The 25,298-nt window shown below is 39.7% G+C and overlaps 1 protein-coding gene across 1 annotated transcript in view; it reads right to left on the bottom strand.

The window, feature by feature from the left end:
* Positions 1-7,587, bottom strand: part of LOC117823925 (tyrosine-protein phosphatase non-receptor type 14-like) — a 50,190-nt gene extending 42,603 nt beyond the window's left edge. The window contains exon 1 of the mRNA XM_034699206.1: positions 7,214-7,587. The gene's annotated coding sequence lies outside the window, so the exon portion shown is untranslated. The remainder of the gene's footprint in view (positions 1-7,213) is intronic.
* Between the last annotated feature and the right edge of the window lie 17,711 nt (positions 7,588-25,298).

The following is a 25,298-nucleotide window of genomic DNA, read 5'->3' as shown; positions in this document are numbered from 1 at the left end:
CCCCATACCTCACTGACCTTCTCCAGTACTACCACCCCTCCCGCCGCCTCCGATCCTCTGACTCCAACCTCCTCACTCCCATTACTAAATCCAAGCACCGTACCTTGGGGGACCGGGCCTTTGCCATAGCCGCCCCCACCCTCTGGAACTCTCTCCCCCCACACATCCGTGCTTCTGACTCACTTCATTCATTTAAGAAACAGTTAAAAACTTACCTTTTCAAACAGGCATTCCCCACACATTAATTATTCCACCTCTTCCCTTGTCATCTGCTTGTCTTATATGTCTTTATTGTATTTATTTATTGTCTCTCTTGTAAAGCGTCTTTGAGTTCTTGAAAAGCGCTATATAAAACTTAGGTATTATTATTATTATTATTATTATTATTACCTTCAATACCATGATAATAAAATAAAATCTGTACTTTGTTATTGCGTTATGTTACATTAAAAAAAACATTCATGGGGTGCAGTTGGCCTTCCGACTTTAGCAGGCGTCCCATATACAAAGACTATATTGCTTGCCGCAGCGGTCGCTAGTTAGACTCCGGACCTCCACCATTTGCTGCATGTCATCAGTCCAATCAAAGAAAGGCAAAAATGCCCCAAAAAAAAAAACTTACAAGAAAAACAACCATTGGTGGTTCGATCCAAGCTACGGCAGTCACATGCCGAAGTGTCTTTGAGCAATTCACTGAACCCCAAATTGTGAATGTTTACGAATGAGATTAGCTAATACTGATGGTCCCTAATATATAGCAGCCTCTTCTATCAGTGAGTGAATGGGTGAATGTGACGAGTAGTGTAAAAGCGCTTTGAGTGGTCAGAAAGACTAGAAAACCCTTTGTATACGTACAAGTCCATTTACCATTTAGCATATGTAGCTCTGGTGTGCTCTGGTAATGGGTTTATCTTTGCTCTGTTGCTCTGTAACACACTCACACACTCTCATGTCCACCTGTTGTAGGCGACCGTTTTAAGAACCACAAGAAAGTAACATTTTCGCTGACTGATACCGTATTTTTCAAACGGTTCTTTTGGGCTTGCCAGCTTCGGACATTAAACTATATACTTCTTGGCTGCTTGATAGTTTAATGTCTCTCCTACATTGATAATTACGATCAGCATCATAACTCAAACTCGGTTCTTAAACAGCATAGCCTACTTTTGAGCCAAATAGCTTCAGACAATCACTGTGCCTCTCCATCTTTCATCCTTCTGGCACTGGGGTTGTGAGTGACTGCTAACCTCAGTCATAAGGAGAGCACTTGCGTTACAAATAAGTGGCACTGTCCACTGTTTTGCATTCAAAAGCACAGAGGCATCACACAGTATGGGATTTTCCTGCACCAGGATATTAACCATCAAACCACAGAAAAACATGAGAAATCTATGTTCAGGTGTTGCAGCAATGGCGCCAAAGTTGCAAAACTACACTGGAATAACACCAGATTTCTAAACCAACAACAATACAGCTTTTGACGTCATGTCACTCATTGTATTACAAAGAAATCTGAGGATTGATGACACTGAGGACAGGAGGGTTCGGAGTTATGCTTTAGAGGAACAGCACAGTACATTAGTGAGTGTGTGTGTGTGAGTCCCAGCACCTGACTGAGAAAATAAGATAAGTGAGGAAGATGAGATGTGACCCAGCTGGTTCTCAGAGTCTTATCATGTTGGTACAATTGGTCAGGAGGAGGAGAAGGGGAAGGGGGTGTGAAGGCTGAGGGTATGATGGAGGGAAAGGGTGAGTAAACACGGACAGTGAGACTGATAGCAGCGGCTCTCTCCAAATCAACAAACAGAAACTTGGACCATCAGTTGTCGGGCCACCACGTCTTTTCCAGCCAAACCACAGTGCTGTTCACATTTTCCACAACCCCCACCCCCTGCCCCCTCCTCGTCCTCGTCCTCGTCCTGGGAACCACATCACACTAACACACACACACACACACACACACACACACATACACATGCTCAATCACCAAAAAGCCACTGAGTGTTTTCTCACAGCTGGACCTTCAGGCATAGGCAGCTCAATGGAGTTTACAGGCTCATGAAAGCAGCAACACTTTGAGTTTGCTACTGCTTACATCCGTCTGAATGGGACACACATAATGAGTACGAGAGGGGAAAATTCACACATTTTAAACTTGACATCAAACGGAAAAATCGCCCTAATGGAAGAAAAAAAAAGATGTAGGCTAGCTCACAAACTTCTTCTCAAAGCATCCTTCAAAAATCACGTCTCCAAACAGAGCGCCCTGAACTGTAACGGAGGGGGAGGTGCCAGCAGTGATTGGCACCTCACCTTTCACACCTGGAAGGATTCCAAGGTAAAGTGTGGGAGAGTTGGGCAGGTTACAACACGCTCCTTCAGCTCTGTTGTTGTCTGACAAGTGCCAGAGAGCACAACACTTACTCAACTCATAGATCCTCCTCGGACAAAAGTATCACTGCAGGGCTGAATGCTCTCACACTGCGCAAGGTACCACTCACAGGCAAACACACACACTCAGCTAGCTATGAGTTCATTTGAATGGTATGACTATTCATAAATATTTTCATTCATTGCTCCCTTAAACTGTGATAGATGATAGATGTGATTCACTGCACTAAATGCTCTTTGTAAGATACTGTAGCTCAAACTGGCATTACAAACATAGAGAATAACAGTATTTAAGGATAATGACTTTTTCTATTTGCAATGAACCTATGAATACAATTTGAATGACTATTTTCTGATTTCTATAAAACAATCTATAAAATGCCAAAATATTTTGAAATCACATTTCTAATTCATGTTATCACATTTTAGTGGCTGGAACTGTAAGAGTCTGACAGGTAGGATCGATGTGACCGATTCAAACACTGCTTTTAAAGGGTTACATTTCCCTACTACCAATATAGCAGCAGATAGATCCAATTTTTCAAGTTGACATGATAGTAAACCCTTTATATGTGGACTTTGACCCACAATGTAAGGTACACCCCAAAAGCACCTGAAAATGTGTATCATTAAAGAACACATCAGACCATTATACATGGTCTACTAATTGCTATAATTAGGGATGCACAATATTATCGGCATGTTATCAGTTTTGCCCGATATTGGCTTTAAAATGAACTATCGGATATCGGCGAACATGCCGATATCAGCCAATATAATTAACCGATAAAATAATGGGCTGCTTCACACATGTTGGGCTCATGTTATAAGCTAAATTTGAATTTAAGCAGCAGTCTGTAAGATACATGTAGCTGACTAATTTAGGCACATTTACTGTCAAAGAGTAAACCATATAATTTAATTTGGGTTTAATTGCTGAACAGTTGCACTTCTCACATGTTCCCTGTGAACAGAGGTTAGGTTTACTTACTATGTCAAATGTGAAATTGGTCAAATTTGCCCTGGTTGTGTTTATTGTTATGATTGTCTCAGGGAGAGCATCATCCAAGTTTTAATTAGGATGTATCTTTTTGTATGAATTTTGTTTGAAAGAAATTGTCATAAATAAATATGCAGTTTTAAGTATTAAGTATTTTTTTTATTTTGCACAAGAAATGAATATTACATAACAATGTGATAAGAATATCACCATAATACTGTACGCTAATTCCAATACTGAAGAGAATTGATGATCTCTGCAATTAGCTGTGTGGAAAAAAGTATCAGTATCGGTAATCGGCTAAATGAGTTGTAAAATATCGACATATCGGATATTGGCAAAAAATCCAATATCGTGCATCCCTAGCTATAATCAATATACTTTGCCCAGTTGTGTTAAATGCTTAATTCTGACTGGTCCAAACTCCTTAACAATGATCAATTCTGAATAGCAAAAGCTACCAACAGGCAGACAACCGGACACTGTGGCAAAAACATTGGTAACTTTTAGCATTCGCAAGTGTTTAACATTTCAGCAAAAATGTTAGTTTATGCATCGTGAGCTGAGACATAACGACAGTTACTGGACACAGATGTGAGAGCAGCCTGGCGTGCTACTGGTCTGCCCTCGACCATCTCAAATAGGGAAATGTAGTGCAACATCCTGTCCTGCAATCCAGGCAGAGTGCATCTCCAGGCTGCCGATCACTACAAAGTAACTTAGACTGTAAGCTGAAGTGATGACACCAACTTTATCAAAGTTTTGACATGTGCCTCAGTTGAAGGTGTTCAAAGACCCCCATGCACTATACATTGTCCCTTATGTGGAACATTATCTGCTTTGTTGTTATGCAAACACATGCTGCAGACAGTGCTGAGAGTGGACCAACTACATGATGAAACAATGTCTGGATTTTTAAGCATAATATGGTCTGTAAAATAGTAGTAATTACTGTTGTAGTACTCGAGATCAGTCTTGGTCTCAAGACCGGTCTTGAGACCACATATTTAAGGTCTCGGTCTCGTCTCAGAATCAAAAGCATTTCTACTCGGTCTTGTCTTGGCAAACTTCGTATTTTAAATCAAGACCAGTCGAGACCACCACTGATGCTCTGTGTCCCTGTCATCATTACTGTGCGACCTCCTACGTCTCCTGAGATCACAGCTATATAAACCCTGTTTTAACTCTGATCAAAAGTGAAAGTTAAACCAACGATGATGAAATAAAACTTAAGGGGTCAAAAGGCTCTCAGCGCGTCAAAAGAAAGTCAACAAAGACAAAACCAAACTGTTAAACTTGCTGTTAATTGTATTTAAAGCTAACCTAAATAAAATAAACAGAAGTCTTTTATTTTGTTAACTCCCATGATGACTTTTCATTGATATATGGTCTTGGCCTTGTCTCGGTCTTGCCCTGTCTTGGTCTTGGTCTTGGTCTTGACTCGGTCTCGATCCCTAAATGTCTTGGTCTTGTCTTGGTCTCGGTGCACTCTGATCTCTGACATGTCTTGGTCTCGGTTAATGTGGTGTTGATTACAACAATAGTAGTAATTTTAAGTAATATTTTATTTAACCTTTATTTAACCAGGTTAGTCCCATTAAGATCCAAGAGCTCTTTTTCGAGGGAGACCTGGCCAAGACAATATCGGCACATATCTGAAGCATATTAAAAAACACAACTATATTTTTGATTGCCAATGTTGGCCCAATAATATCAGCTGACAATACATCAATCAGACGCAAGCTTGACCCAGGAAGTTTGACACTTTAGCTTGATAAATGAGACATAGGACCTAACGAATATCAAATCAATGTCAACACAGGAACCCTAAATATCTCCTTACAAAGTCAAATATTAAATGAAAAGAAATAAGCTTTAGGGTGATATAGGTATAATACATTTTTAACATTTAGTTAGAGCCCTTATTTTGCTTAAATCCAACTCAATGTTACGTCATCAAATCATTAACATTTCAAAGCAGGGACTAAGGCCTTGGCCCTTGTTTATGTCCTTTTCATACGGCCACTGCGCCGCTGCTTTTCTCCACAACAACAAGATAACCACAGGATGAGTTTGAAGGACTGCTGTACATTTCTTTGCCCTCTGTTTAAACTGCTAGAACAACAACAACAGCTTCTCTTCCCTTCCTCTCCGCCTGTATTACACAGTGTGAGCACTCCACCAAAATTACAGGTGTGTTTGTCCCACGTGGCAATTTAAATGGCCTTCAGACTCAAATGACCACTGGGTGCACAAACAATAGCCACTTTCCCTTTTACGTGCAGGCTCATAATGTGCAGTAAACGCCTTTTGTAACAGCACCTATTATGATGGTAATATTTGAGGAGGAGGCTTTGTTTTAAACAATGAGTCATTAGTCAGGGATACAAACTGACAGTATCTATTCTCAGTAAGTAATCAGATACAGATAAATAAAATTAGACTGTGCTGATTAAGAGGTGATGAAGGATGAAGCGTAGGACGGACAGCTCAGACTTTCAGTCCTTTTAAATCCTCCACAACTCTTTTAAAAGTGCTGTGTACTCCCAGGGCACTAGCTATAGCACCATATAATTTACACAGCATGCCTTTGGGCTTATAAAGACAGCCAGATGTGTGTGCGTGTGTATATGTGTATGGCCTACGCCTCCTGCAGCTATGCTATATTTGCCTTTACAGAACTCACCCCCTTTTTTTTTTTTTTTACAGTAATGCAGGCAGTCCAAGGTGCGAGTCCAGACACATCTTTTACATACTCTGACACAAACATGTATGCACAGAGTTCAACACGTAGGGCGAGTGTGTGAAAAACAGCCTCAACAACAAAGTGATAACGTCATCACGACCAGGTTAAATAAAGTGGACATCCACTAAACAGGAAATACACACACCCTTACTCAAAATGCACGGCCACACATATCAGTCAGTGTGCTGTAGATAATGCTTGTTATTTTGGGTGCAAGAATGTCACCTCTGGATGGCTCATGTGCTGTGTCCTTCCTTAAAGCAGGGGATCCCAAATGGGGGGTCGTGAGATGGCACCCAGAGTGGTTGTTTTTTGGGACTTATCTAAAAAATAGCACTTTTTACCCTTTAAAGTAAAAAATATCGACATAAATAGTAGCTACATTTGAAATAAAACCTTGAAAATAGAAAATGTAATGAGTTTTCTGCCTTTCATTTTGCCAGATGACTCCTAAGTTTAGGGTTAGTGAACAGTTAATTATCAAAAGCATCAGTAGCAGTAGGTTAATTCATAAAGGCACAGGAAACACAGACACATGCTCATATTGGTAGGCTCATTTTCTGCAGATCAGATCAATGAAGCCACATTTAATCACTTTGGGGGACAGTGGGGGTTGTGACTCTTTGGCACCTATAAGTTTGGGAACCCCTGCTTTAAAGTGTCTAACCTGGATCCTTGTTGGGGTCCTGCAGGGGGCTCCATAAGGTCACTTCAACCAAGTGTAGAAATATAATTTCTATAGCTACCTCATTGACTCTAGTTTAGATTGCTTTGTTCAGAGCTTTTCCTGTGATATCCCACCTTACAGAAGTCTACATTATTCAGTGTAGATAAGGATTGTTGGATTGTTTGTATTAATGCATGTTTATCTAGTAGAGGAAGAGGGGAGAGGGGATACCCTGCTTGTCCTGTACGTGGCCAAGCCATCTGGCCTACATTTGAACACTGCCATTGAGACTCCTGTGAGAGTTTTCTTTCCCATCAGTTATTTCTAGACGGTGTAGGAAAGAAGAAAAAGCACATTCAATGTCCTTGGGAGTTTTTTTTTTCTCCTTTTCTCTGCAAGACAAACTCACCCTCGATCCTGCGCTACATGCCTCTCTGATCCTGATGAAACCCCTCTTTACTCGACGGCGTTGAACCTCACAGCTAAAAGATAATCCTCCTGCAGACTTTTAAGTTCCCTTTTGAAAAAAAGAAAATCTCGGGAGACTCTGGATTCATATGAGCGCAACTTTCAGAACAAAAAAGTAGCGAGCTCAGTTCGTAGCCACTTCAACTGCAGAGTTTCCAGTCGGATTTTTAAGAGTTTTTCACGAAGCTCAAAAAGCATAAAAAGTAGTCACAAAGGTCCCAAACTTGGCCGTGAATAACAACGACGTGGTTTCCTCCTTCTCTCGCAGGGACTCTCTCCGTATGTTTATAGTAGTGGTCCCTCTGGTCCAATGGAGGCGTTCAGGACAGGGGGAGAGGAGAGCTAATGCTGCGTTCACAGGCTGCAGACATTATTGGAATCACGAGGATTGCGTTTGGACGTCCCACAAACAAGGAGGTGCAAAACCTTGGTTCGGGGCACTCACACAGGGTTGCAGGATCAAAAGGCCCTGCAAGAAGTTACAATGTGATATTTGAAAAGATAAAAAGGAAAAATAAACATAATTCAGTGAAACAAATTATTATATATTATATTATATTATATTATATTATATTATATTATATTACATTACATTATATTATATTATATTATATTATATTATATTATGTTATGTTATGTTATGTTATATTACATTATTATTGTTTACTACAACTCACGGTCATATTACATACCCATATTTATTTTATTTATTGCTTAATCTGTCATTACCAACCATAATCACACCATGTCAACCTGTCACTACTGAGACATTTTTAATATTGACTGTAATTACTGCTATTTAATCTAAATTCCATTTGTAACATTGTATATATCTAAATTGTATTTTATTTATTTTATTTTATTTCATTTTTATTTCATTTTTACTTATTGAAACTTCTTCTTGATTGTACTTATGTCTGGGTTGCTGTAACAACTGAATTCCCCCCCCCCCCCCCCCCCCCCGGGGGATCAATAAAGTAATATCTTATCTTATCTTATTGCCCCTCTCTATAAACCTTTATTCCTCCATGTGGGCAGTGGTGGACAGTAACAGAGTAAATGTACTTGAGTACTGTACTTAAGTACATTTTTTGAGTATCTAGACTTTACTTGAGTATTATTTTTTGGGGATACTTATTACTTTTACTCCACTACATTCAGAAGACAATTATTGTACTTTTGACTCCACTACATTTCTATCAATGCTCTAGTTGCTCACTGCTTCTGCTTTGAAGTCAGCTCATGAATTTCCTTCTCTTTTCTGAAATCTGATCCCTAAGACAGTAAAATGTGTTTGGGTAGTTCTGTGTGTCGCAGTGGTTTAGTCATACCTGTATATCGTGCGTCTCCACAGTTTAACGTGGAGCAAACACAGAGCAGATTTCCCTCAGATCAGGCAGTTCATTTAGAGGTTGTAATGATGGCTATAATTCTCCACCTGAGCACCCATGGCCATATCTTCAGCCCGTGTTAGAGGTTTTTGAAATGAAGAATGATACGTATCATTTGAAATGTTCTCCTTGTTTCCCACTCTGCCCAAACATACAAACATTCACTGTCCAACCTGAGAAAGCGTGTTGAGCTACGTAACATTTGTTTAATTACAGATGAACATTTCAAACTAAGGTGTCTGTGCTTGGAGTAACTTAGTTGTTGTTTTTATTCCATGGTATAGTTTTAGAAATTTCAAGTAATGGTTCAATAAACATGATGTAACAGAATGTACTCCTATGTATTCTTGACTGCACTCGTGTATTGTGAAAATACAACATTTAGATATATTTTGAAAAGTACTTTGAATACTTAAGTATTTTAAAAGCAAGTACTTCAGTACTTGAACTCAAGTAATAATTTGACTGAACAACTTTCACTTGTATTGGAGTAATATTTGACCTGGAGGATCTATACTTTGACTTAAGTAATGAAGACATGTACTTTGTCCACCATGGTCTATAGTTAGGCTATTAAATGAACCAGGGGGCACTGCCAGAATAGTTTGGTCTCTAATATGTAGGCTAATGTGCAAAAAAGGTTGGACACGTTTGTAAAAGTCATGAAATACAGAGCTTACTGAAAGGTAACAGCCTTGATAACTTACAAGCCAAGAGTTAAATGAGAAGATTAATACCAACTAGTTCCACATTAACCATAACCCACTGCTGTTGGCTTGATTTGCCACAAAACCTCAAAATATATATTATTGTAACTTTCAATTTCAGTACATAATATCTAAAAAAAAAAACGTGTAACAAGTTAATTGAGGTAAGCTTTACAGCTGCTTTAAAGCACATTTTGTCCACTTTGACAGAGTAGTAGTTCCCAGTCTTTCGAGCTAACTAGCAGCGAGCTGTAACTGCATACAGACGTATGAGTAAAGTGTATTATCCAGAATAACCCAGGTAGATATGGTAGAAGGAGTATTCTTTACATTTAAAAGTGCAAAAAAAGTCATCATCCTGCAGAGTTCATGTGTCGCAGCCGTGACGGGGACCCTGAACGCAGCACTGGGTCCAGATGCCGTCCCCTCTGCTCTGACATCAGACCGGAGGAATCTGAGGAATTCCGGGCTCCTGGGAGAAGTCCTGCTCGTTTAATAGTTTTCCAGGGGCCACAGAGGTGACTAAACGACGAACAAAGGAGGTCCCCTCACATATTTATGTCTCCTCCTTTCTGCCTTTTGGCCCGGGATGAGTTACAGCCCCAGTGGGGCAATTTATTTGCATAGCCTACATATTTACAACATGTAGGCTTTAGGCTAAGAAAAGACAAACTCAGACATTATTTCATAGCAGGCTATATAGTATGGGAGGCTTATTTAAAACAGACAAGCTTGTCCCATGTGAGACATTTTTATCAGTAATTGCATGTATTGTTTTAAAAAATAAGTCTACCTTACAACCTATGTGTTACAGACGTCTGTGTTAACTAATAGTTCATTTCTAATACAAAGTTTATCAGAGAAAACTGCTGTTACAATATATAGCAGGTATAGTAGTTTAGGCAAAAGACAGCATTTTACACTACAGAATTACCAAACCAAGTCCACTTTTCATATATGTTAAATATACACTACCAATCAAAAGTTTGGACACACCTCATTCAATGGTTTTTATTTATTTTAATTACTTTTGACATTGTAGATTAATACTGAAGACATCAAAACTATTAAATAATCTGGTTTTGCCATAATATGGATTACAACAGTAGTCAAATTTAGCTATCCATTGTGTGCTAACCCTACCTCTGAACAACACAACTGATGGTTTCAAACACATTAAGAAGGTACGTTGTTCTACAAATGAACTCTTGACAAGGCTCATGTCAATTAGAAACCATTCCAGGAGACCACTTCATGAAGCAGACTGAAAGAATACCAAAAGTGTGCAAAGCAGTCATGAAGGAAAAAGGGGGCTACTTTATAGAATCTAAAATATAAAACATTTTCTGGTTTATTTCACACTTTTTTGTTAATTAATAATTCCATATATGTTCTTTCATAGTTTTGATACCTTCAGTATAAATCTACAGTAAGTAAGTAAGATTTATTTATAGAGCACCTCTCAAGAACAGAGGTCACAAGGTGCTTTACAACAACAATATAAAAACATTAAAAGGCAAAACAGAGATTGCAAATACATACAAAAACATGACAAAAATACAGATAGATTAAACAAAGGCAAGTCTAAACAGATGGGTCTTCAATTGCTTTTTGAACCTGTCAACAGTGTCCACAGTTCTCAGTTCCATAGGGAGACTGTTCCAGAGTTTAGGACCAACAACCTGGAAAGCACAGTCTCCTTTAGTTTTTAACCTGGTATGAGGCACAACCAATAAAATAATTAAAACAAACAATAACTGTTGAATGAGAAGGTGTTTCCAAACTTTTGACCGGTAGTGTATAAAAATATGTTGTGTCAAATATTATCAGTGATGTTGATTTTCTGTAAAAAAAAAAAAAAAACAGATTTCAAATCATATTTAAAAGCCTTCTCTATAGAGCAATGTAAATCCTCTTGGATCTAAAATAGTTTTTCAACATACATATACCTTACAATGTTATCAGCCTTTTCATGAACTATCCAGATCCCACTGTCTTGCTGCCAGCTGTTATAAAACTGTCCTCTGGTTGTTTTAAAGTCCCTACATTTGCCTTATCTTAGTGGTGGGAATAGTTGTAGTATAAAAGTATGGTATTATTTATTACTATAATTGTTCATACATTTCTTTTGCACTTTTAGTCATTTGCTCCCTTGTAATGCAACTTTTAATCCCCTTTAACAAGACACAATAAATGCAAACAGTATTCTTCTTCTGTTGCTGTATCTTGTCAACCCCCTCACTGCTCTGCTGCTGAGTCCTTGTACTTTATAAGCTCCATAGAGATCTCATTATACAGACCAGACTCAGGAATTACCACATAAGATGAGAAATCTCAAGAACAACACAAGAACATTTAATGGTACCACAAGAGAGCAAACAAAGAAAAGACTGGAAATAAGTTAATACCTCTCAGAGTTCTTTGAGTTTATGACACATGGGTTCACGCTGTAAGAGTGGTTCATATGAGAACAAGTAAAGGCTGGTATGTCTGCTATCAGAGTGGGGTATTCCTGTGGAAATGACATACTCTGCAACATGATTACAAACTTCTCATGAATTTATTCTTCAATTTTAGTTTTTAAAGATGTGTATTATTTACAGTGAAGAGTCAGACATAGAGTGTAAAAGAAGAAAAATCAACTCAGCAGAAATAAGTCAACCTGCCTTATTTGTTACCAAAGTGCAGCCTCTGGTGGCAAACTTGTGACACACAGGAAAACCAGGCTTCAGATTCAAGACTGCATGTCTGGGACAGGGATTCTAGATCATCACCTTGTGCATTGGATCACTAAGGACTACATTTTTAATATGTAACCATAAATCTAACTCTCACCCTAACCATAACACAAGGGTCGTAGAGATGTGGATCAAGGAGGTTGTTTGTGTCTTTAAAGGAAACTTCCACCAAAAAGATTTGTTAATCAAGTCTGCACCTCAAAAACTGTACAAATTGACATTACACAAAAAATGTTTTGCTCGGTTAATAGAGTTGACCTAATTTTCTACAAGTGGCACATTATTAATAAGCCAAATACAGCTAAACTTGGGAGTGTCTGACCTTCACAGTGGTGTGAAGATTTGCACGAGGTCATACATGGAGGAAATTAAAACTTGGATGTAATTCACTGTATTTGCATTAAACTTTTGTAGACCTGTATGATGTGAATCAAGAAGAAACTTTTTGTCTTTTTTAATGTCTTGTCTGTGATGAGAAAATTGGCAACCACTCAGCTTTTTCCCAAATCTTAAATCAAAGGTATGAACAACAATGGACAAGCAGTTGAAGACCTATCTGTTTAGACTTGCCTTTGTTTAATCTGTCTGTTTTTATGTCATTTTTTTGTATGTATTTTCAATCACTGTTTTGCCTTTTACATTTTTTCTTAATTGTTATTTTTGTAAAGCCCCTTGTGACCTCTGTTCTTGAGAGGTGCTCTATAAATAAATCTTACTTACTTACTTACATACATGGTATTGACGCAAGCCCTGCAAACATTACAAAGAGGCTGAGAATGTAAGTGTAAGAGTATCTCAAAATATTTGGTCTGAAATAAAGTATAGCCCTGGTTGTGTGTTAACTTTCATCTCATATTGCTGGTTGAGTCTGAAATCCCAGAGGAACAATATGTTACTTATTCATTTGGGGTATTTTGAAAAAGGCTTGAGGACTGGGCATTTTTTAGGAAATCCCATGGGAGACCTTGTGGGAGTCTGAAACACTGGTGTTGCTGTTCTAAGACTGTAAGCCCTTCACTGTGTTTCTGGTTTGGTGACATTAAGGATGGATTCAGATGCCCTTAAATGTGTCTACATTTTGGGGTCATGTTAGGAAACATGGGATAAAGAGACAAAAGTTTGGACAAAAAGTTGGGACTTAAACGCCCAGAATTGAGACATAAATAGATGATTAGGTCACTAGCTGCTGCAGAAGGAGCATAAAGAGAAAAATATTGGATCATGACATAAACTTTTTTTCCCCCCGCAATCTCACCCTTTCCGCAGCAGTGGGCTTAAGTTCAAAGTACTCAAAGCAAGATGGATAAGGCTTCCTTACATTCTGTTCCAACAAGAGACATGCTGTACATTTAATTAGGTTGTAAAATAATGATAGCATAACCATGACACAGGCTTAAAAACTGAACACAAACTTTTTGAAATACATCTGTAATATGTTAGCTTGAAGCAGTTCAAATAGCTGAACATTAGAGTAAGAAATTACATTTATATGATATTAATCAAAGTGTCCACTAAGAAAGATCTCCATAAATATAGGATAAAAGAGGAGGAGTGTATTGCAACACTGTTCTCATTTCCCCTATTACACAACTGACACAATTCAGCACACCCACTGCATCTCTTCAATCAAAATTTGACATGGGAACATGGTGTGATTGCACCCTTGTTTTATCAGCAAAAAGGGGTTGTTGTTCAGGAAAAGGAATATTTATAACTGTAAAAGCTAACTTTGTTTGTGGCTACAGACCTCGAGATTACCCCAAATCGGGAGGTTCACTCTCCTTCAAATGTCAGAGCAGTGTGAACGCAGTAGTACAACTTAAATAGAATAAAATAGAATACAATGTACTTTATTTATCCCTAAGGGACATTGAAAACTGCCAAACAGTTGTTTGGCAGATAAAATTATAAAAATCACATAAAAAAACAAGTAATTCAGGTGTCTGTCAGCTCATCTCCCATTGGTTAGAGAGTTGTGGAGCCTAATGGCTGCAGGAATGAATGATTTTCTGTATCTCTCAGTCCTGCAGCGCAGAGAGATGAGCCATCCGCTGCCACTGTTTCTCTGGTCCACAAAGAAGTTGTGAAGTGGATGATCTGTGTAATTTAGAATGGCCTCTAGCTTCTTCTGTTTGCATCTCTCCCCCACAGCCCCCAGTGAGTCCAACACATAGGTCCAAACTGGTTCCAATCACAGTGCCAGCTCTTTTTACTAGTTTTTCCAGTCGCCCGGCATCCTTGTGTTTTATATTGGGTCTTGCATTGAGAATTTGAAGATCCTTTCATTAGGAGCAGCCCCAAAATGTAGCTTGAAAATGTGATTAAAGGCGTACCAACACGTTTTATATAAGGTAGAGAGGAGAAGGCACAGGGGAACAAATACAGAGTAATACATAAAATAAACATCTGTATGGTTTGGCTCCTCTTATATAAGTCACTTTATTGATGGAGGATATCACATCCAAGCCACAGTAACAAAAAAGGAGAAAAGGTTATGGTTAAATATGTTCTGCTCCCACAAGGAACTTTCAGTTTTGTGGATTTTGGCGCCCCCTGTGGACAAAGCTTTAACTCTGCGGTTTCATAAATTAAAAATAATCATTTAGAATACCCAATCTTACACTGATGGTCTTGTTTGATTATGTAGGCCATACAGACATAATAATATTCATATATTTCATAACTAATAACAACCTCCCCACTGGAGATTTAAGTTGCATACATGTTATTAATTATTCTAATGGCAGTGGACTCAAACCCTGGTTTTCTGGAAAATGTTCCTGTCTCACTAAGTGGATGTAATCTTTCTGTCACAAAAAAATCTCAGCAACAAGGTTAAAATGTTCATTTGCTTTGTATGTCTTTCTTGTTTGGTGTATATTGGACCTCAAGGGCTTTTTATCTGTTGGCATGTAAGAGCAACAACTTTGAAAACAATCATAAATAATCTTAACTTAAGACTACAGAGCCTTCATTTATTATTATTATTTATTCGTTCTTAAAAACACTGGCCACAGTCATTTATTTTACCCTGAGGCATCTTCTTAGCATTTGTCCACAACTAACAGCTCTCTTGCAGAACGGATATCACAGAAGTCTGATTTTCTCCCAGTTATTTTCACTCAGATCTGTCTACTTCAATCAGATCTATGTTTCCTACAGTCTGTGAAACTAAATGAGAAGATTATTCCCGTCTCCACTACATACATGTGTTAAATCATGACCATGCACTCATAAAACATAAAAAAAAAATGTCCTTAGACGATTGTGAATAAAATAAAAAACACTTGTATGATGAACAAAATTAAACTGTCATCGTACAATGTATCTTTTAAAGCGTTTAATGCAATACAACCAAGTCAGAGCGTGCTCTGCTGACCACATCCATGTGATGCTTCATAAAAAAAAGTCCAGGGTGTCTTGTCACAGGAAGTTCAGCCTCACATTATTCCAGTGGTAGGTCAGAACTAACAACACTTCTTGGAAGAAGTTTAGGAGAGAACACTCTCAAGAAAGCACTGTGTGAGGATGCAGTGTTTCGACCCAAAGGCTCTCATGTTGGTCAGCTGATTACATAAAGCATAAGATGCTGTGACTCAGAGGTAGAGACGGTCATCTCTCAACTGAAAGGTAGGGAGTTTGAACACCGCTCCCACAGATCAGATTTTTGGGGGGATAATCACTAGCAACCCCAAATATCTCCTGAGTGACAAGACCAGCAGTATGTGAATGAATTTGAATGGATTTTTTAATTTTATTTTTATTTTGTTTTTGCAAAATCATTCAAGTACAGCTAATGCAGTATAATAGTTTACAGTCTTTTTCTGTTTTCAAACCAACACACACATCAGCCCTCCCAACACCCCACTCCCTCAAACCCTAACCCAAGTTAGGAAAATAAAGGAATTGAAATAAAATAAAATACAATACAATCAAATGATAGGTGGTAAATAAATGAATAAATAAGTAAATAAATGAACAAATAATTAAATAAATGAATTAATAAATAAATAAATCAATAGAAATACAAGATGTCGATCATAAGAAGTTTCGGTCTTAGTTTTGCTCGCTGCCCGCATCCCAGTCAGAAACAGTCTAAATTAGCCAGCATCGCCCATCTGTCCCCCGTCACCTCCAGGCGCCCATTCTTTATGAATTTGAATGGATTAGTTAATAAAAGGGTAGTCAAATGATTTTTAAAATCACAATACAAATTCCCTTATTTTAATATCTCAAAACAGTTTTTATGTCCATATTATCAAAGAACAGCAATTCTTAGAAGCATCTTGATTTGGGAATCATATGATTGCAATGATATGTACTTTATGATCTTTCATGGCATGAGGAATAAACAGGAGTTCATTTTAAGAAAAGTGATCCTGGAGGTTGTATGTTCTGGTAAATTGTGAAAACCTTTATCTCTCACTTGATTCCAGCTCTCGATTGTACTAGGAAGTTAGCACTTCCCCCTTAGCATAACCGGATTCACCATTCAATTTCAAGATCAAGATTAAAGATTAAAGATTCAAGATTCAAGATTCAAGATTCAAGACTCACTTTATTGTCATTTCCTTTCGTATTGTCATACTCAGTGAAATGAAATGCTGTTTCTCAACCAGCTTGACAGTGCAAAATAAAAAGACTCTAAAGACAGGCTAAAACATTTAAAAACTAGCTAAAACATTTAAAGACATGTTAAAAAAACCCACATAAAACACAGAATTAGCAGCATGATAGACCAAAGGTGAAAGTGCATCAGTCAGTAAAGTGTTTATTTGGGATTCCTCCTGGCAGGTGACTGGCTGTAAACTGAAGCATTCAGCTTTAGTCAAGCTGAACCTTGTTTGATGACAACAGACTTGAGTGACCTTTGAAGGGAACCTCTCCCCTCTTGCAAAAATGTGCATCTTGGGCACTCGCTATTATTTAAGCTTGAACAAGTTATTTTGTGCAAGAAAAGCGAGTAATCACAAAACTATTCTGGGATTTGTATTCGCGCAAATGAAGCGATCATTCGCATCTGGTGTGAGCGTGACATAAGGGAGCGTTTCGATCAAGCGGCAACCTCCAGTCTCAAACTATGAAGCCCATGCAGAAGTGTTATAAACTGCAATTCACAGAGAATCCGCTTGAGGCTGGCTGCAGGAACACCAGAAACAACATAGACACCAATTCAAAAAAGATAATCTTTTCAGCATTAATAAACATGTTTACAGCCTGGTACAAAAAACAGCTTGGCTCTACGTAGCTAATTTCTCTATCGGCACACACTGTACGGGAGGTGAATTTTTTTCTAGCGCGACAGTTCATAAAATATTAAGATTACAAGTTTTGCTCAAATAAGGACATGACTGACTTGACTCCCGGACGGGAACACATAGCTGTTGGCTAGGAGGCTCAAACTCCGCCTCTTTACGTCACACTCTGCCTGGTTGAGTTCCACATTTCCAATATGGCTGCTGCCGTCGATTTGCTTCAAAACAGCGCTCAGGAACAGATGGGTGACATCCCGGATACTACGTCCATTATTTATACAGTCTATGGTTTCGATCTATAAATCTGACCGAAATATTCAAATTTCTACACACTTTTCCATTTAAAGCTCCTTTCTGATCTTTCTGTTTGTGAACCAAACAGAAGATCTACGCTGATTTTGTCCCGCACAAATATAAGTTGGGTTGTCCAACAAATACATTGTTTCTTGCTTTCTTCTGTTCAAATGTAAGACTGTGAATACTTGTTAATAAAAAGGTTGTTTCCTAACTGCGCTGGTTGTTGTCTTGATCGACACCTACCCCCTCAGGGAAGTGATTTGCATTAATAATTACACTAAAGGCGTTTTTTGACAGTAGGACCTTTACCCTGGAACCAGGGACTTTGCCCCTGTGTTACGTGCATTTCGACCAGAGGAACCAGGGTCTAAATTTAGTTCAGGTGTAGATAATCTCCCCCCTGAAAAGCCCCTGCTTGGGGGTAGTACTTTTCAAAGGTCCTGGGACTTAAGCCCGCTGTCGAAACGCAGACAACAATGGGGGCACAGGAACCTTTTAGTTCCAGGGAAAGTAATTCTGGGGGCTAAAAGACCCCGGAACTCTTGGCCGAAATGCACCTTAATGCTTCTACTCAAATGTGGATCACATTATCACTTAACCTGACTTTTTTTGGTCACTTAAAATATGTGACACCTTCTTATCCCATAGACTGTATAGTTATGTTTAATTACTGACAGACAGATGCAGGAATAACATTCATTGTAACCTTTGGATCTCTGATAGAATGAGAAAGAAGCATCCCGAGGAGTGGTTAATATCCAGAATGGTTCTTGTTTGAAGCTTGTGATGTGGGATTTGGCTGTGTGGAAAATGTACCAGGTCACAAAAAACAGATGAGCTCTGTCTTTTAGGTGAACTTTTGAACACATAATCTGTCTGTTTAGATTTTTTTTACCCACACTTAGCCTTCCCATAAGACTCACCCTTTCTAGAACGACCTTTTCAAAGCAGTAACTTTAAAATCGACAGCCTGAAACTGTATTGGCTGGAGAAATTGTAGCTTTTCAAGGACCTCCTTCTTTTTACTGCAATCTCTTCTTTAATCTCAGCTTCACCCATCTACAATGAAAGAGTGGGGATGTGAGGCAAATCATATTTACCAAATGAAACATTCTTCCTCAGTACTGTAATGTTATGAAGTGACATCAGCCAACTCATGACACACATTTACATAACCTGACATTTAGGCTTGCAATGGATTGTTCTGGGGAATAAAACAATCTGCAAATACTGCACATGGAGGCTGTAATTGGTTTGTAAAAGGTTACAGGTACACTATTTCTTATTTATTTCAAGCTTAGGTGGATTATTTAAGGATGTACAGCCTTAATAATCGCCTACTCTGCAGATTTGTTGCAGAATAATCAGACTCTCTGACTAAGCTGAGCTGCATTGGGAAATTAACAGAGGACAAAACCAATAGAGGATGCCTGTTTGGCTTGGAGTGGCTGTATGTTTCATTTTTTTATACATCACAAACATCAAACTCCACCAACAGGAGCAAAATGGAAAACAGTGGGTGGAAATTTTTTATTTTTTAAATATTTTTGCGCAGTACCCAAATACAAGTACAGTTTAACAAGCTATTGTTGAAATGACACAGTGATGCCTGATTTTGAGCAGCTTCTAGAAAAACTCAGTCATCAAAAAATGTTAAATTCCTCTTCTGCTGTGGTTATTTTACTTTGTTTGCATCTCAAAGCTGGGGTTGGTAATCAGATTTAGATACACTTTTTGTTATACTGGTTAAAATGATCTTTATGTCCCGATGGCAATCAATACATTATGTGTTTTTAAAAAAGAGCAAAAAAAAGCTGCTATCTACAGCCGGAGTAAACCTGGGAAAACACCAACCAATCACGTTTTTTGGGAGCCAAAATTTTAAACCAGTCAAATCCTGTCCTGCCGTTCTGCCCGCCTCCTGCATGTACATTTCCCTGGCGTGCACTCCCCGTCCCCTGCCTTTTCTACCCCTGACCCTATTTACTGCCCCTCTTACTCGACCTCGGGCCTGTCCCCTCTGACCCGATGAAGTGCTTTGCTTGGGACTGTAGTCCGGATCCGAGTCTTAAAAGCTCTGAACCACGGGGGCTCTGACAAGCAAAATACTTAATGACATTTAGTAAGTCCTACAGAAATGTATATGTACTGCATCGTCCGGACGCTACAGTACATATACATATCTGACTTCCAACCCTAGCTTTAAGTGTGTCTTTTTCAGTTGGAGAATTTATTTATTTATTTATTTATTTTTAAGTTATATTTTTGGCCTTTTTGCCTTTATTTTATAGGACAGCTGAAGAGAGACAGGAAATGCGGGGGGCAGAGAGTGGGGGAAGACAGGCAGGAAATGGTCGACCGGCCGGGAATCATACCGGCGACCCCTGCGACGAGGACTGTAGCCTCTGTATGTGGGGCGCTTAGACCGCTAGGCCACCAGCGCCCCAAGTTGGAGAATTTTTAAACTCATTGCATAATTCTGAGGTGTTGGTGTCCAGAACAGGTGATAATGAGTCAACCAACTGTATTCAAATTAAAAGTGCTATTGCAATAATTTTAAAAGGCTATCATGTGAATGTCTGTCCATGGAAGTGATGTTGATAGCGTTTCAATGTACTAAGACCCTGGGACATAAGGGATTTGAGGGAATTTATTGGATCCCAAATAAATGTTTGTTTCATAAAAATCTTAGTGTTAACCGTCCTGTTATGCTTGTTTCTCTGGAACAGCAATAATGTTCCTGGGTCAATTTGACCCGGGGCATGTTTAATTATCCAGAAGTGTCAGAACTCAAAAAAATCCCAATAAACATTTTTTAATCTCATTAATAACTCCATTACTAACCATTTAAATCAATATTTAGTGCAATGGTGTTCTTTAATCTTCACAGATCATGGTTCAATGAGGATGGAACCTCTGAATGCCTCCAGCCTTTCATCCACTGTGACATTAGGCCCTGGGTTATAGAGTAGTGGAAGTTGCTCTACCCACTTGTCCCTCACTGTTCTAATGACTGACAGCTTGTCTCTATTTGATCTCAGCTCCTGCAGTCAAATGTCGAAGTGTCCTTGGGCAAGACACTGAACCCCAAACTGCTCCCCCAGTTGTTCAGCAGTGTATGAATGTCTAGAATAAGATTAGCTAATACTGATGGTACCTTACTATAGCAGCCTCTACCATCATTGGGTGAGCGAGTAATGTAAAAGAGCTTTGAGTGGTCAGAAGCCTGGAAAAGAGATATATGAGTACAAGTCCATTTACCATTTACTATCTATTATGACCTGCTCAAAAGCTGACTTGATGTCTGTTACACGAGTCACTGCTATCCTAGTGGCTCTGTCTTTATAATGTTTTCTGTAGACAGTTTTGCCTGACGTATATTTGGGGATGAAGATCGCTGTATATCCCCATTATTGATGTGAATGTCTGCTTGGAGGAATATGAATATCTGTATCCTCATTTTGGTTCAAGATCAGAATCATCAGACTCAGAATTGACCACAAGATGGTCTTCATCTTCAGACACACCCTCCTCTCTTTCACTGTCATGATCAGGAGTGCCAGAGTTATCACCTGTTTACTTCTGCTGCTCATTTTGTAAAGCTCTCACAGAGAATGTATCATTTGTAGATGCAGAGTATAATGTTGACAGGAATCCAATGCAGAGAATCTGAATGTTTTTCCCCTCCCCTGCTGTAGTGATGAAAAGTTCGGCTCCCTCCAAGGCTGTAAACCTAGGGGAAACACTGACTAGGGTAAGGGTTAGGGTTATGAGGGTTAAGGTTTGGGTTATGATGAGGGTAAGGGTTATGATTAGGGTTAGGGTTAGGGGTTGGGTGGGTTGCTGGTGTCCCCGTCACCCTCCATCCCTCTGCTGTCCCCTCCGCTGGGGGGGGCAGGGGGGATTGGACCTGCCCCCTCCGCCCTCCCCCCGCTCCGGTGTGCTGGTTGGCTGGCTGTGGTCCGGGTCCTGCCCGGTTGCCTGGCTGTCTGCTCCTGGTGCTGGGCCCCCTTGGCCCTGGTGGCTCCTTTGGCTCTGTCTTTGGGGGCTGTGGGGGCGGTGTTGTGGAGGTGTTCCTTGGGGGGGCTGTGGGGCCTCTACCCCATCGCCCCCCTTTCCTCCTGCTGGGTGACCTGGGGGTCGCCCTGGATGCCCCGGCGGCACCTGTTTGCTTCCAGTCTGGGTCCTTGGCTTGTCCCCTGGCCTGGATCTCCCGCGGCGTGTTGGGTCCTTCGGCCTGACTGCTCTCGCGGCCCGGGTGTCAGGGTGGACCACTCGGCTGATCTGTCCCAAGGGGTATCATCTGCACCAGTGGTGGTCTTGTTACACAAATAGAACACAGCACGGCGACCCTCTGCAACCCAAGCTTCAGTAATGATTGTGGACACTAAGGGTTGCTTAATCATTAGTATCACCGCACAGAGTTTTTGGAGTCATTAGGATTAGGATTAGGGTTGGGGTTAGGGTTAGGGTTAGGATTAGGGTTAGGATTAGGGTTAAGGTTTGGGTTATGAGTAGGGTTAGGGTTAGGATTAGGGTTAGGGTAAGGTTAGTGGTTATGAATAGGGTTTAGGGTTAGTGTTAGAGTTAGGATTAGGGTAAGGGTTAGAGTTAGGATTAGGGTAAGGGTTAGATTTAGGGTTAGGATTACTGTTTGGGTTAGGGTTAGGATTAGGGTTAGGGTAAGGGTTAGGGTTAGTATAAGGATTAGGGTTAAGATTAGGGTTAGGATTACGGTTAGGATTAGGGTTAAGATTAGGGTTAGGATTAGGGTTAGGATTAGGGTTAGGGTTAGGGTTAGAGTAAGTGTTAGGATCAGGATTAGGGTTAGGATTAGTGTTAGTGTTAGAGTTAGGGTTAGGATTAGGGTTAGGGTTAAGATTAGGGTTAGTGTTAGGATTAGGGTTAGGATTAGGATTAGGGTTAGGGTTAGAGTAAGGGTTAGGATTGGGATTAAGGTTAGTATTAGGTTTAGGATTAGGCTTAGGTTTAGGATTAAGGTTAGGGTTACTGTTAGGGTTAGGATTAGGGTTAGGGTTAGGGTTAGGGTTAGGATTAGGATAAGGATTAGGATTAGGGTTAGGATTAGGGTTAGGGTTAGGGTTAGGGTTACGATTAGGGTTAGGGTTAGGGTTAGGGTTAGAAGCTGAACCAAACTAATGCAAACAGATCCAGAACCAAACTCAAGCAAACAGAACCAGAACCAAATTCAAGTAAACAGAACCAGAACCAAACTCAAGCAAAACTAACCAGAACCCAACCAGAACCCAACCAGACCCAAATCAGAACCAGAACCAGAACCAAACTTGTGAGGGTTATGATTGGGTTTATGATTAGGGTTAGGGTTATGCTCTATTTGTTTTTCTTACTATCATCAACACTCAGGAACCACTAACAGGTGAACTGTCTGTAGACATGGGCTTCTCTGTTTCTAAGGTGTTGATTTGACAAGCATCTATTTTCCTGGTCCCCTGACTGACCAGTACTGCTCCATCTATGTTATGAATGGCTTGAGCATCAACATTTGTTACTAGCTGGAATATTGCAGTAACAGGTCCAGGAGGAGATCAACACACACCAAACAAACACTGGGTGCCCTGAAATAGATTCTGAGTGTTTTTTTCCCCCTGTATAATCACATGCTTCAGGTTACGCTCCCTTCTTCTTTGGAACAGCTCTACAAAAATGTTAAATGAGTTACGTAGAATGCAGGCTGATTGTGGGGAACTCTAATGAGCTAACATTAACTCATGATCGATCACCTCGCTGTCTCTCTGCTGCATGCACAATAAAGCAAAAGGTGCCTTTCTACAGCTGGAACTAGGAAACTTTTTAGGAACTCAAATTCTGATAGCAGGAACCAGGGTCTCAATTTGGTTCTTGGGTAACTGATCTACCCCTTAAAAAGTACCTGCTTAGGGGATAGTACTTTCTGAAGGTACAGGAACTTTGGGAGACAGGGTCTCATTGACATTAAAAACAGGTCCTGATTTTGCGTATTAAAAACTAGTAGCAGTGTGCTCAGACACAGACACAGACACAGACACACACACACACATGGGGGGGGGGGGGGGGGGGGGGCAAATAACTTGACTTGATCCACTGGCTCCCCATACAGCATTGAATCCACTTCAAGATCCTGCTCATCACCTACAAAGCCCTCAATGACCTAGCCCCCTCATACCTGACCGACCTCTTCAAACGTCACTCCCCCCATCTCGCCGCCTCAGATCATCAGATGCCAATCTTCTGACCCCTATCACCTAGTCCAAGCACCGCACCTTGGGGGACAGAGCCTTGCCATCGCTGCCCCGACTTTCTGGAACTCTCTCCCTCCACACATCCGCAACTCTAACTCACTTCAATCATTCAAAAACCACCTCAAGACCTACCTGTTCAAAAAAGCATACAACACATGACCTCTACCCCCGCCCCACCTCTCACTCACCCATGCTAAAATAGTGCATAATGTCATATTTTGACACCATTAGTGAGTGTGTAAACATGTGAATGATGAATGCCGTCTCAGTATCTTGTTTTATCTCTAACATTTCCTGCTCGGAGCAGCACACAAGCAAGACGGAAATGTCAATTTTCTGCATTCACAGTCTCCAAAGCCCTGCAGATTAATGAGATGATGATACTTGTTTGCATGGCAGTTGGTTAAATGGCAGAGGTTTTATTAAGCAGTGATTCACACCCTGCACAGCTTTGTCTGGGGGCTGCAGTATTATTATTATCAAGCAGTAGAAGTGGGCAAAATGAACAGGGGGTTGGTTGAATTTCACTTTAAAGTGTCAAAGGAATGCATCATCATCTAAATTAGTTTATGATCTTTATTTATCCATTAAAGAGGAGGCTGAGAAGGCATTTTCTCTCTCTTTTTTTAACAGAAAGAACAAACACCTCCAGCAGAGAAGAGGCCATGTGGAGGTTAAGTGGGTTAAGAGAGGTTTAGGCACCTAACACTGAGGACTGAAACAGAATTATCCCCACTTCAGATCATCCAAGTTTACGTGTTAAATCCTATTTCTCCTTTTTCTGCAACCGTTTTAAACCTGAGACCGTATCCTTAAAATCATTACATCTACTACGCGCATGCTCCTTTTATGGTGACTGCTGTTCTTGAGGTAACCAAAGCCCAAAGATCAAACTCGGAGCAAAACTGTAGATTGGTGGTTCAATTTGGCTGGGTTCTTCTTTTGATCTGCAGTATTTACTTGAATTTCTTTTTTCTAAATGCATGGCTACAGGGCATCTTTTCCCCCTTTTTGTTTCAGAATTTATACTCTGTGTAATTCTAACTTTGATTTCAGCACAAATATATCCTTTTTTATATAAAATCCTGGCCTCCAGACAAACAAATGAACCCTATCAATGTCTCTTGGCTCAACATATCTGTTCTGCAAACTAAAAATGTACTTTTTATACTTTTATTACTTGTTTATAAATAGAATAAAAAAAATCTGAAGAATGGATGATATTCAGATAATGTTTTTTTTTTTTATGACTTAAATTTTATTGGTTTTAAAATGTTCAACAGCACATATCCACAATATACAGGACCAAATAGTGCCAGGCCGAAGAGTGAAAAAAAAAATAAATAACGATAAAATATGTGCGTTTGATCGGCATGAA

The sequence above is a fragment of the Notolabrus celidotus genome, chromosome 13 (genome assembly GCF_009762535.1).
Source record: "Notolabrus celidotus isolate fNotCel1 chromosome 13, fNotCel1.pri, whole genome shotgun sequence".
Lineage (NCBI taxonomy): Eukaryota > Metazoa > Chordata > Actinopteri > Labriformes > Labridae > Notolabrus > Notolabrus celidotus.
The sequence above is the reverse complement of the archived record's forward strand: the minus strand, read 5'-3'. Positions and strand labels throughout refer to the sequence as shown.